The 12,935-nt window shown below is 37.8% G+C and overlaps 1 long non-coding RNA gene across 2 annotated transcripts in view; it reads left to right on the top strand.

Moving 5' to 3' along the window:
* Nucleotides 1-89: 89 nt before the first annotated feature.
* LOC125485521 overlaps nucleotides 90-12,935 on the top strand; it is a 71,300-nt gene continuing 58,454 nt past the window's right edge. Inside the window, exon 1 of one of the 2 annotated variants that reach the window (XR_007264222.1) lies at nucleotides 90-223. This is a non-coding gene — a long non-coding RNA (uncharacterized LOC125485521). Of the gene's footprint in view, nucleotides 224-481; nucleotides 585-12,935 lie in introns of those variants that run through there. The other variant, XR_007264223.1, reaches the window with a different exon arrangement.

Below are 12,935 nucleotides of genomic sequence, written 5' to 3' on the forward strand. Positions count from 1 at the left end.
CACCTTTAAATTCATCAAGAAAATAATTGCAAAATTCCATGATCAGTGAATATTGTAAAGCTTTAATGTTATGAAAGCTAACTCTTCAGTGAAAGAAAGATAGCAAGAACCCACTTGATTTTCCCAAATGCATCGTTGCGGGGAAGAAAAAAGATCATGAATGAGAAAGACATGAATCGGCAGTGTAAAAGCTTTTAATGCAATGTTTTGGAACATCCAGAAGGTGCGTTGATGCAAATTATCAAAGAACGTTCCTTCTTGTGCTGAAATGAATAGGTTTTGATGCAGGTCGTATATCCAAACAGATGTGTTCGTTTTCCTTGTGCTTTCAGTACTTTCCCAATGTTTATATTGTAATTAAAACCAAAGGAGTAAATATGAACAATAAATTCAATGTTTATGTATACCCAGAGTCGGTTTTTGCAAGACAGGGGGATGCATCTATAACTGATTTAAAAGCTGGAAAACCTAACAGCTGTGGCAGCATCTATGGAGAGGGAAATAGAGTTAACGTTTCGAGTTCGCTATGACTCTTGAGTAGAACTATAACTAATTGTCCGGTTAGGAGTTTCAGATGTCCAAAGGTATGGTCAAGTGGATACATTTTAGGACTGTCTTAAAGGAGGTTTGAGGTGGTGAGACAGAAAGGTAACAATAATTTTTAATGAACCTGTATGGGGGTATTATGATACATTTCAGGCGCAGGTGGGATTCTGGTATTCTTGTTCCATTTACTTCATTTTACCCTGTTAGCATTATCTTTTGTCTATTTAACTGGTTTTCTCCTTTAATGTATCTATGTTATTCCATTTAATTATTTTATCTGACCACAAGTTCCACATTCTAACCAAATTCTGGCTTAAGTTTCTCCTGAATTACTTATTTGTACTTATCGTGCATTTTATATTTGATATTTCCTCTAAATGGAAACACCTTTTTTACAGCTATCCTATCAAATACCTTTATTTCTATGAGAGATATTAAGAACTGCTGATGTTTGAGTCAGTGATAACACAATGTGGAGCTGGAGGAACACGGCAGGCCAGGCAGCATCAGAGGAGTAGGAAAGCTGATGTTTTGGGTTGGGACCCTTCTTCAGAAAATCTTTTCTGAAAATTTTCTAAAGGGTCCCGACCCGAAACGTCAGCTTTCCTGCTCCTCTGATGATGCCTGGCCTGCTGTGTTCCTCCAGCTTCACACTATTATCCCTTTATTTCTATGATCACTTTTAGGCTGACCCTCAGCCTTACTTGTTTGTCAAATAAAAAGTCTTTTTTGATAGTTACAACATCTCAGTTTTCATTAAAATTTTGTAAGCTGTTTTTAATACTTCAGTGCCTGATCCTTTTTTTAAAAATGGAGACCTGAACTGTGTACAGCATTCTAAAACTACAGGTTTTATTGGCTCAGAGCAGAAGCAGTTTTCACTGAAAATTGAGATAACTGGGTGGGAGGGTAGGGTTACATTCCACATATAACATGGCGGTTTTGATTGACAGTCTGATTATCCAGCGTATGATGGCGAGAGGAATGATATAAGGTAGAGGTGAGGGTGTTGGACTGGGGTGGACAAGGTTAAAAAAAATCACACAACAAACCTGTTTGACTATAACCGAGAGGAATGATAGATATTAAATTTTGGCCTCTTTATCCTACTGGGAAGAGATTCAAAGATTGAATGTACAGTTTGCAGTAAATTAGATTTTGAAACTTTTGAAGAAAAGAAAACTTTCTAAATTAAGTCAACTTAACAGATACTTACGGAAATATTGATTTAATCATGTCAATGTAGCATAATTCTTTTTGTGTCCAGTGATGATCAATGGGCAGTAGGTAAATTCTTCTTCAGTCCTCTGGCCAAAGACAGGTTGTTGTGAACTCCAACATGGGTGAGACAAAGGGGCAGTTCTTCAAGCTGTCCCAACAAGAATAAGGTTTGAACCACATGCTGGTGGCACATTTCACATCCCTGCATATTCTGAACATTAACTTAATTTTTATATTAAAACGGATTACCAAAAGTGTAACATGATGGCTGCTTGGGGATCACATGATGTCCTTTGCATATTGGAACTAATCCTTTCTCCAAAGGGATAATAACACAAATCCTCCAAAGTAGTGTTATTTCAAAGCATTTCCTGAAATTAATTCAAAAGGGTTTTATCAATTGAATGGATCTATCCAAGTATAAAGACACTGACTATCTCAGATTCCCAGGATGTGAAATCCACAATGCAAGATATTCTTGATCTAAGCACACACAGTATTTGCAATAGAAATTTGGATTTGTAACAGGTCACATTATATGACAGGCATTTGTTGTGCCTGGTTTCTAAATAGTAAGGAGATGTTGTGGAGAGACAGCTCAATCAGAAAGCTAGCAAACTGACTGCAAGTCATGTAAACAGCAATACCCTGAAGGTGAGAGAATAACTTTCTCTGCACCCTTTCCCAAATCGACAGGTTCCAATTTCAAGTTTACCTGAGAACCAAGTCCTTGGAAATTTGATGAGGTCCCACAGTTTACTCAGAATGCTCAGTTTTACAAGATTTTCTTTTCAAATAAAACATCAAGTCAGCTTAGAAACTGCAGGCCTGCTAGGAAATGGGGTGGGACAATCATAATTGCATGACAAGTGGGTGGGATGTCATATTTCAAAAATTCAGGATTGGTGTGATAATAAACAACCTATTTTATTTTAACACTCTCAAAAGCTTACTGCTAGAATTATTTATGAGTCAATTGCTCTGAGGGTGAGAAAAGACACATTTCTTGCATACAAACATATTGATCATGGTAGTTTGAATGAACACACAAATTCTGTTCATGCTGCACTATCTGTTTCACACCAACTATTGAGATAAATGAGTCAACAACCCCTAAAAAGTGGGAGCTGCTGCAGTATCATAAACTTTGCATGCATGTTGTAGTCCGAAAGCGTGGTTAGTGATAGTAGTGGCTCCATGACAAGGCTAATGAGGAATGTCTTCACTGTTGCTGCTGGCCATTGTATTGGAAATATTTACATTGACACTCTAACCTGTTGGCCACATTGTGAACATACTCCTGGCCAAGAAGTCCATGAGCAGGTCTTCATCATGGAACTTCTGGCTGTGAAGTACTGATATTATCTGTTGTCCAATATAGGTAGACTACTCTATGAGAATGATCATATTCTTAGTTGTGTATTTTATATGAAATAAACTCATTGTTTGGTTTACAATTTATCTCACTGGAGTAACCAACCTTCTACCTTTAGTTCAGAACTAAAGAGAAACAAATATGACCCATGCATGTAAGATCACAGAATCCATCAGACGTAATGACTTCCAATCGTTAGCATAATTATTGTTGGCACATTGGGTTCTATAAATGTTGTCCTTTGTACAGTGAGCCCACGAACTGAAGAAATCCCGTTTATTTCTAAACCAACACCTGCTGAGCTTGTGAGGTCTCAAAACTAATTTCATAGCAAACCTGTATGACAAGGAAAGTTCCTACGCTGTGCTAATTCATACTTACTTCATGTGAAGTATGTTCAAGATACTCTTTGATTTATAATATTTATCATGTGGCTTCTTGCATTATTACTTTTTATAACAGCTTGAAGGTGAAGTGAAAATTTTTGAATTCACCTGTTCCATTATTTGTCAGTGTTTCTGGCCTTTTGGAGTAGCAGCAGATCAAGAACAGGATGATAATTGTGATAATAAGTTTAAGAATTTAATTTTCTGTGCACACTGAGCACTAAATGACCTCAGTAAAGATTGGCATTTAACTATTTAGTGGACAATTTCAAAAACAATTTCTTCACTTTCGATTTCTGAGATTGATTGATTGATTGATTGGGTAACTCTACAACAGAATGTCTTTAGGAAACATAATGCCCAATCGTGTGATCTGCTAACAATTTATTTCTGCTGGCTTTTATGATCAAGTGTTTACAGTAAAAATAGTTTCAAAGTTCATAAAAATGTGAATTTTTACAAGTCTACACAAGCACAAAACCTGGTACCTAATCAATTTGAACGAGATGTGTGATGTAAAAGAGTTCAGATTCTTAAATATCATGTAGAGACAAATAAACAGTATTTTCAGAACAAAATTCTTACATGGGAGCCATTGTGTTTAAAGAGCTGTATCCCATGCTTGTAACCTGATTTATCCTTGAAATCTAGGTAAAGCTTTCTGTTTTTTTAAAAATGTATTTCTCTCATTTATAAGGATACTGAAGTTTCACAGAACTGGTCAGTCTCAGGAATGTCCAGTTTGTGTACTCTATGTTGCTGACCTCTGCTCTTTGTCTTTACCGATCACACAACCAGAAACCCAGGGTTGAAGAGTAGAGGTCAGCAGAACGACCACACAGCTCTTCTATAACACAAAGCATGTCTCTCTTCTAATCAGATTGTACTGGCTGGGACAAAAGCTTTGAAATTGTTATAGGCTGTACAGCTGTTGCAGGCTTAGCATATTTTAATAAAATACTTTTGTACGTTATGTCAATGCAAGCATTAACCTACCGAAGGGACATCGTTCCCTCTCTCAAATTGCAGATACAAGAATGCCCATTGATGAAAGGGACATCAGAATTTGTAACTGTCCCTCAAGAGGGCAGGAGCAGGTGCATCACAATAATTACCCTCATGTTTTCATCCATAGTTTTTATCAATAGTCCAAACTAGAGGGCATAGGTTTAAGGGTGAGAAGGGACCCAAGGAGCAACGTTTTCACCCAGAGGGTGGTACATGTATGGAATGAGCTGAAAGAGGAAGTGGTGGAGGCAGGTACAATTACAACAATTAAAAAAGGCATCTGGATGGGTACATGAATAGGATAGGTTTAGAGGCGTACAGGCCAAATGCTGGCAAATCAAATTAGATTAATATAGGATATCTGGTCAGCATTAATGAGTTGGATCAAAGGGTCTATTTCTGTGCTGTACACCTCTGACGCTTTGAATTTAATAGTGATTTCTACCCTATTTTTTTCAACTGTTAGTTGTTTTAATTGCTTGTCTATTTTTTTGAAGAAAGACATTTTACACAGATGTGTCATACTGTATAATATTTGGAAAGTCTAAAAACTAATGGCTGAGCTTCTGCTGATCCTTGTTATTTCGCAGAGAATTGTGTTTATTTAAATTTATATTGTGCGCTGCATTGGACATTTTATGGGATAGAATAATGTTTATTACAATGATTTCTGCCATTATAGGGCCACATTCGAATCCTGCTCCAAATTTTTTTTTATCCTTTCATGGGAAGTGGGTGACACCAGCAAGGCCAGTGCTTGTTGCCCATCCCTAATTACTGTTGAATTCAGTGGCTTTTCCGCTTATTTCTGGTGGCAATTAAGAGTTAACCACATCATTGAGGATCTGGAGTCACATTTCAGCCAGACTGAATAAGGGCAGCAGACTTCCTTCCCTAAATGACAATAGTGAACCAGAATTCTTCTAAAAATTAAACAACAATCAATGATCACCATTACTACTATCTTTCAATTCCAGATTGTTATGAATTGAATTTAAACTCTGACAACTGTACTGGTGTGATTTGAACCTACCTTACTAGGATTAGTCTCTGGACTACTAATTCAGCGACGTTTCCATAATGTTACCATCTGTCCGTAAGCATTGCCTTAACCACAGCTCTTTCACTAATGAACACCAGTAACTTAAGTATCAACTCTATGGACAGCACACTTAATTCCAGGTTCAAATCTGAATCCTGAAATTCAGCATGAAGTCTGGTATTCCGTTAGTGCCTTGAGGAAACTTTACAAGGTTGGGGGTGGTATATTTCAGATGCGTTAGTAAACTGAGTCCTGGTCTGCCCTCACAGATGTATGTGAAGATCCAGTGTGTTTATTTTGAAGAATAACAGTGGAGTTATTCTTGATCTCCTGACCAATACCCATCACTCAATAAAATAAATTATCTTTTCATGATCATATTACCATTTGTGAGAACTTCCTTTGTGCAAATTGGTTGCTGCATTTCTGAAATTACAGTAGTGACTATACTTTAAAAATACTTAATGAATTGAATTGATTTTAATTGTCACGTGTACTAACATACAGTGAAAAGCTTTGTTTACAGCAGTACAGGCAGATCACAGCAAGCAAAGGATCAAAAAGACTTAGAGGCATACGGACTATATTGCAGGTTCCATTATTTGAGGCTACTTTTAGTTGGTGGCCATGAAAATCACTGTATAAATGCAAGGCTTCTGTTTTATTTTCTTATATATACTAATCAATTTCCATATTCACAACCATGACCATTATTTTTGGTTTGAAACTAACCTTGTACAGATTCTGCAGCCTCCGCACACGGGAACAGGGACAATTCTCAATGGGGAGACTCAACAAGTATCAGCACATTATCATACGCCACCTGATTTTCCATCTGTGAAACACTTTGCACAGCACACATTTGGATTTACAGCATATCTCGCCAGGCAGCTGTCTACAAACAGATCATGGCTAGAAATGACTCTTTGTGTACTATAACAAATTAATCTGCATGATATCATTATTAGTCTTGTACTTCAATGAAATTAGATGTGCTTTTTACTGGGATGCTGCTATGTACAAAATGGTTGCTCTGTTCATCTGCATAGCAACCGCATTAACAACTAGAGCAGCACTTTAAGGAATTATGGAGTCATGGAATCATACAGCATGAAAATCGATCCTTTGGCCCAACTTGTCCATGCCAACCAGGTTTCCTAAACTGAGCTAGCCCCATTTGCTTCCATTTGGCCCATATCCCTCTAAACCCTGTCCAAATGTCTTTCAAATGTTCTAATCGTACTCGCCTCTATCACTTCCTCTGGAAGCTCATTCCATATATGCACCTTTCTCTGTGTGAAAAAGTTGTCCTTCAGGTCCCTTTTAGATCTTTCCCCTGTACCTTAAACCTATACCGTATAATTTTAGACTCCCCTACCCTGGGGAAATGACCTTGGCTATTCACCTCATCTATGCCCCCCATGATTGTATAAACCTTTATAAGTTCACCTCCCCTCAGCCTCCTATGCTCCAAGGAAGAAAGTCCCAGCCTATCCAGCCTATCCTAATGACACAACCCCTCCAGTCTCAGAAACATACTTGTAAATTTTTTTGTACTCTTTTCAGTTTACTAACATCCTATAGCAGGGTGACCAGAATTGTATGCAGTACTCCAAATGTGGCCTTACCAATGTCTTGTACAGCTGTAATATGGTATCCCAACTCCTGTACTCAATGCTGTGATTGATGAAGGCAAGCATGCCAAATGCCTTCTTCCCCATCCTGTTTACCTGTGATGCCACTTTCAATGAACTGTGTTCCTGCACCCCTAGATCTCTTTTCGACAATACTCCCCAGGGCCCTAACATTAACTGTGCAAGTCCTGCCCCGGTTTGTCTTACCAAAATGCAACACCTCACATTTATCTAAATTTAAATCTATCTGCAATTCCTCGGCCCACTTGTCCAGTTGAGCAAGATCCTGTTGTCTTAGATAGCTTTTACTGTTGATTTATAGCACCAATTTTGGTGTCATCTATAAACTTATTAACTGTGCCTTCTATATTCTCATCCAAATCATTTATATAAATGACTGAAAGCAGTGGACCCAGTATCAATCCTTGTGGCACACTGCTGGTCACAGGCCTCCTGTCTGATCAACAACCCTCTACCACTACCCTCTGTCTCCTGCCATCAAGCCAATTTTGTACCAATTGACTAGCTGTGCCTGGATCCCATGTGATCTAACTTTGACAAGATTCCATATGGTAGACCGATTAGTAAAGGTCTTGCTGAAGTCCTATAGACAATGCCTACTCCTCTGCCTTCATCTATCTTCTTGGTCACCTCTTCAAAAAAACTCAATCAATTTTGTGAGACACAAAGCCATGCTGACTATCCCTAATCGATCCTTGCCTTTTGTGATTTGTGGTTCTCATAGATGTGATATTACCTGAATGAAAAACATTTCATATTACAAATTAACAAATAATTCTTAGTTCCAGGATGTATTGTTTTGTGTTTATGCTCCTTGAAAGATCTGGAGTGAGTTGACAGGCAAAATAGTCTCCTTTCATGCTGTGCTGTTTCATATGCACCTATGCCACATGGACTGCAGCAGTTCATAATAGCGGCTTGTTGTCACCTTCTCAAGGACAATCAGAGATGGCCAATAAATGGTCACCTTGCCAATGATACCCACTTCTCAAAAAAGAATAAAAAAAAATTAGCAGCATACATCCATTGAATGAAGAGCATATTTGGAAGGTTCATTTCATGTATTTTACTCCTTTCCTCTAATACAGCTGGAGAATGGAACAAAAATATAGAAACTTTACACTGATTGGACAAAGTTAAGTAAATAACTGGAGACAGGTGGACAAATAGGAAAAAAAACTCTCAAAAACCTAGACTGAATTTGGATAACATCACCTGAATAAGTACTTTTAGGTTATGATCTGTTTCTTGGAGAGCAACGATAACTTGCTTTGCACATTGAGTTGCAACACAACTATTGATATCCAGAAAAAGTTAACATTGAAGTTTCTCTAGGTGAGTTTTGCTGTTTAGTGTTAATATGCAGACTTGTGATTGCAGCATATGCCCTTTGTTATATGCTGATGTCATTGCTCATTCAGTTTAAGCATGACTTTTCAAACAGGCAGTTCATGGGATACCATCCAGTAAAGTCATATTTTTAAATTTGAGATAGGGCAAAATCCAATATGCCTTTTTTTTTTGTAAAATTAAAACCTCACATCAGTAGCACATTTCAAAACAGGTTGCATTGTGTATTGACCAGTCCCTGTGCGAGGTGTCCCAATGTATTAAGGTTCTGGACTGGATACCCTAAACTGTCAAACCCCTGGATGAGAGGAGATGAATTGGCTCCCTTTCTTTATTCACTCATTTCCTTAGTTGGTTGCAGCAAAATTATTTGAAGAGAATCCCTTGCCTTGTAGAGGCTTTTCTCTTAAGTTAAATCAGTGAATGCTTGATAAGGAGCAAGGCTTTCTTGAGTTTAAAAAGAAGTAAGTTTAATCATTACTTAAACGTGAGAAGGAATAATATTACAACATATATGCGCAAAGATTATAAATAGAGGGTGAGTCCAAAAAAAGATAAAAATGAAAGAAGATGTACAGGTTAGTCTCTGAGTTCCATGAAGATTAGACAATGGGACATTGTGATCGTTCCTTTGTGCGATACTGATACTACTGGTCTTGATAGGCAAGCAGTTTATAATGAGAGTCGTGGCTTTGCAAGTCAGCTGGCAGTCCTGTTTCCTTTCAACTGTGGTTTTGCTTGCTTTAAATTCCAGCAAAGAGAGAGACGCTTCATTTAATTTTACCTGCTCTCTCTTTCCCCATCATGTTCACAATCTGAGATAACTCACAGGAGATTAATGTTCAGTTTACAGTGCATTTCTCCCTTTTGAAGCATTTGTTTTTGAAACTTCCTTGAGGTGTGACATGAGCTGGAGATAAACCATCCAGACTTTCCAGTCACTGAATTACATTGCTCAAAATTTACATTCCCTGTCTTGGCTGCATGTCCCCTTTATAAAAAGAGGCATGCAATTAAAATTTCGATACACTCATACATGATCTGGGATTATGACCCATCATTATGTGAATCATCATTAGATGTTTTAATAAAAACTAAAATTAAAGGTCTACCACACAGTTTGTTCTTGGACATGAGTTCCCTATAATAGATGACAATCTCCCGTTATTTGTAGAGCATTCAATGGTATTATCATCACTGAATTTCCCCACTATCAACATCCTGGAGGTTACCATTGACCTCAAACTCAACTAGACTCACCATAGAAATACAGCGGCTATAAGAGCAGGTCAGAGGCTAGGAATACTGTGACGAGTAACTCATCTCCTGATTCCCCAAAGCCTGTCCACCATCTACAAGGCACAAGTCAGGAGTGTCATGGAATACTCTCCACTTGCCTGAAATGAGTGTAGCTCCAATAATAATCAAGACCTTGATACGATCCAGGACAAAGCAGCTCGCTTTATTAGCACCACATCCACAAGCGTTCACTCCCTCCTCCACATGAAGTAACAGCAATATGTTACATTCAGAAGATGCACTACATAAATTCACCAAGGGTCGTTGTACAGCGCCTTCCAAATCCACAACCATGAGCATTTCAAAGGACAAGATTAGCTGATACTTGGATATTCAGATACAGCAAATAATTAAGAAGTCTAGTGAAATTCTTTCTATTATTAAGGGAGAAATTGAACATAAAATTAAGGATGGTCAGTTGTACAGGGCCTTGGCGATACCATGTCTTGAATAGTATATGGAAAGTTGGTCTCCTAATTTAAAGAGGAATGTAAATGTGTGGGAGGCAGGTCAGAGGAGGTTTACTTGATTGATCCCTGGAATGATCAATTTGTTTTAGAAGGAAAGGCTCGACATACTAGGTTTGATTTCACTGGAGTTTTGCAGATTGAGGGGTAGCTTGATTGAAGTGTATAAGATTCTGAATTGTTTTGATAATGTGGGCATAGAAAGGAGGTTTCCTCTGGTGGGAGAGTCCGGAACAAAGGTGTGGGACCAAATAGCCTACTTCTGCACCTCATCCATATGCTCACACATCTGTATGTGGTTTGTGTTATGGATATCAAGTGGGGAAAGCTGCCCACATGAGGTTTTCATGATAAGCTATATTTGGAGCAACTGAGATACATGTGACGCATTTAAAAAACCTGATTCAAGATCTAAGTGTAAGTGCACATTACAGCTACTGAAACTTTCGTAAACACAGCTTAAAGACAACTAACAACCTGAACACTGGCTGGCTCCAGCAAAAAAAGGCCTTTATGTTCTGGTGGGTAGAAATTATCCCATCTGTTAAACCTTTCAAATTGCTAACTGTCTTATACAACACTGGCAACAAAGCCTGAGTCATAATTGATTTATAGAAGCCTTTGACTTTTCCCCAGCTTTAAATCTCCATTTTAAATTTTATATTTTAATGATGTTCTCACACCCTCATTATGACTTTACCAGCCAGCAGCATTGTTCATTAAAAACTTGGGCATGTGTGCTATTGCACAAAATTCTTTCGTTTTTCATTTGTACATCCTGAACTTGCGGTACTGTTTGAAACTGGAAGTTGAACATTTATCAAATGGGAAACCAGCAACTGTATTCAAAAAGGAATACAGCTAAATTTCAATTTATCATCTGGTATGTTTTTTTTAAAATTATGATTCACTGTGGAAAGTCTCAACAAAAATGAGGAAACGCCAATAGCTTCCTTACGTTTGAAGAACTGGCAATAACAAAACATGAGGTAAGTAAGTGGGCTGTACTGTGGACGGAGAGCCACAACCCCTGGCTTGCTTGATATTGTTTTTCCATAGCTTTGTATCTTGGCAGTGGTGCAAACAGCACCCAGTTCCGACTTATCCCTGCTGGCAGGAAAAGCCTGGTGGGCTGTAGAGGAGCCAGACTGGCTGATCAGGGCCCAGCCAGTGACTGTGGAGATAAGTAAATGCTCATAGCTCTGACATAAATTACTTTAGGCCTTGACAGCAGGACACTGACCAGGGCCAGCTGATAAGAGTAAAGCCTTGTAAGTCTCTCCTTTTTACCAAGATGTTTAGCAATAGACGTCACCACAAAAGAATAGACAAGTTTCGGTAACCATTAAGCAGCTGCATGTTCCTGTCACCTTGAGAAGAAGGGGTGTATTGGCAGAGCTGTCTCCAGTTATACAAACTAGCTGCTAACCTCATGCTGCATATGTACACAACAGAGTTTTTCAAATTGTAAATATGTTATGAATTAATCATCTCAAAGGGACATTTACCCTTATCGAAGGCGCTTGTGAGTGCAAAGCATTAAATTTTGGGATTAGTTAATTAGCATCAATAATGCTGACAAAAAAAATGAGTAGTTATTTTTATTAATTAAATTAACTTTGACTGACAATAATATTGACAGCAACTGGTCTTCATTTATTAAGGTCAACTACACTTCACAGGATATTCAAAGTGATGGAAAGTAAAGATAAATACTGGAATAGGATCAGAACACTGTAGTGGGAAATATGCTGTAGATCAGTTAGCATTAACAATGAGAAAAACTAGAGAAAGGTTTCTTTTAAAGAGTGGTTATCAACAATCTTTTCAAGCATTGTTAGAAATACAAATGTATTCTCACTGTTCTATCTTGATTATTTAGCAAATATCATGTTATGTAATTTGCAATGGGAGTATTTTAATTTGTTATGTGTGGTATGAATAAAGAGACATTTAGATTTATATACCATAAATCATATTAATTTGAAAGTTACTGTAACTAGATTTAACATTTTAAATTTTAATTTCCATTCAAACCATTCTTTAATACAAAAAGTAGAGTGTGCTGACTCAGATATGATACGGCTTATACATTCAAACGTTTGACATTTTTCTCTCCCAGTGTTGACTACCTACCACTGATTTCTGCTGCCTCTGTGTTATCCTACTTTAAAGAACGGACTTTGGAGCATTCTTTCTTTCTGAATGAATTGAGTTGAATGATTTATTGTCTCGTATTTAAGGAAAAATACAGTTTAAAAACCATCAACTGTCTCCACATTCTGGTGCCATTTTGAATAACTTAAAAATAAAAACTGAAAGAAAATCCATTTTTGTTTTTATCCACTGCTCCAGTTAAAGGCTGTACCCTTCCACCACTACCATGAGTCTTGAGCCACTCACAACAACACCAGTGCTACCACATCTTCACAACACCTCTCTGTGCTAGTGCCAGACTCACCAAATCAGAGTCGCCACACTTCATGCGCCATTTCTTCACCACTGGACCCACACTTGCCCATCCTCTGATGAAATATAAGAAGGAAACGAAAATAAAGAAAAAGAAAAGCGGATGGATAAAGGAGC

Source organism: Rhincodon typus, chromosome 19 (assembly GCF_021869965.1).
Source record: "Rhincodon typus isolate 14 chromosome 19, sRhiTyp1.1, whole genome shotgun sequence".
Taxonomy (NCBI): Eukaryota; Metazoa; Chordata; class Chondrichthyes; order Orectolobiformes; family Rhincodontidae; genus Rhincodon; species Rhincodon typus.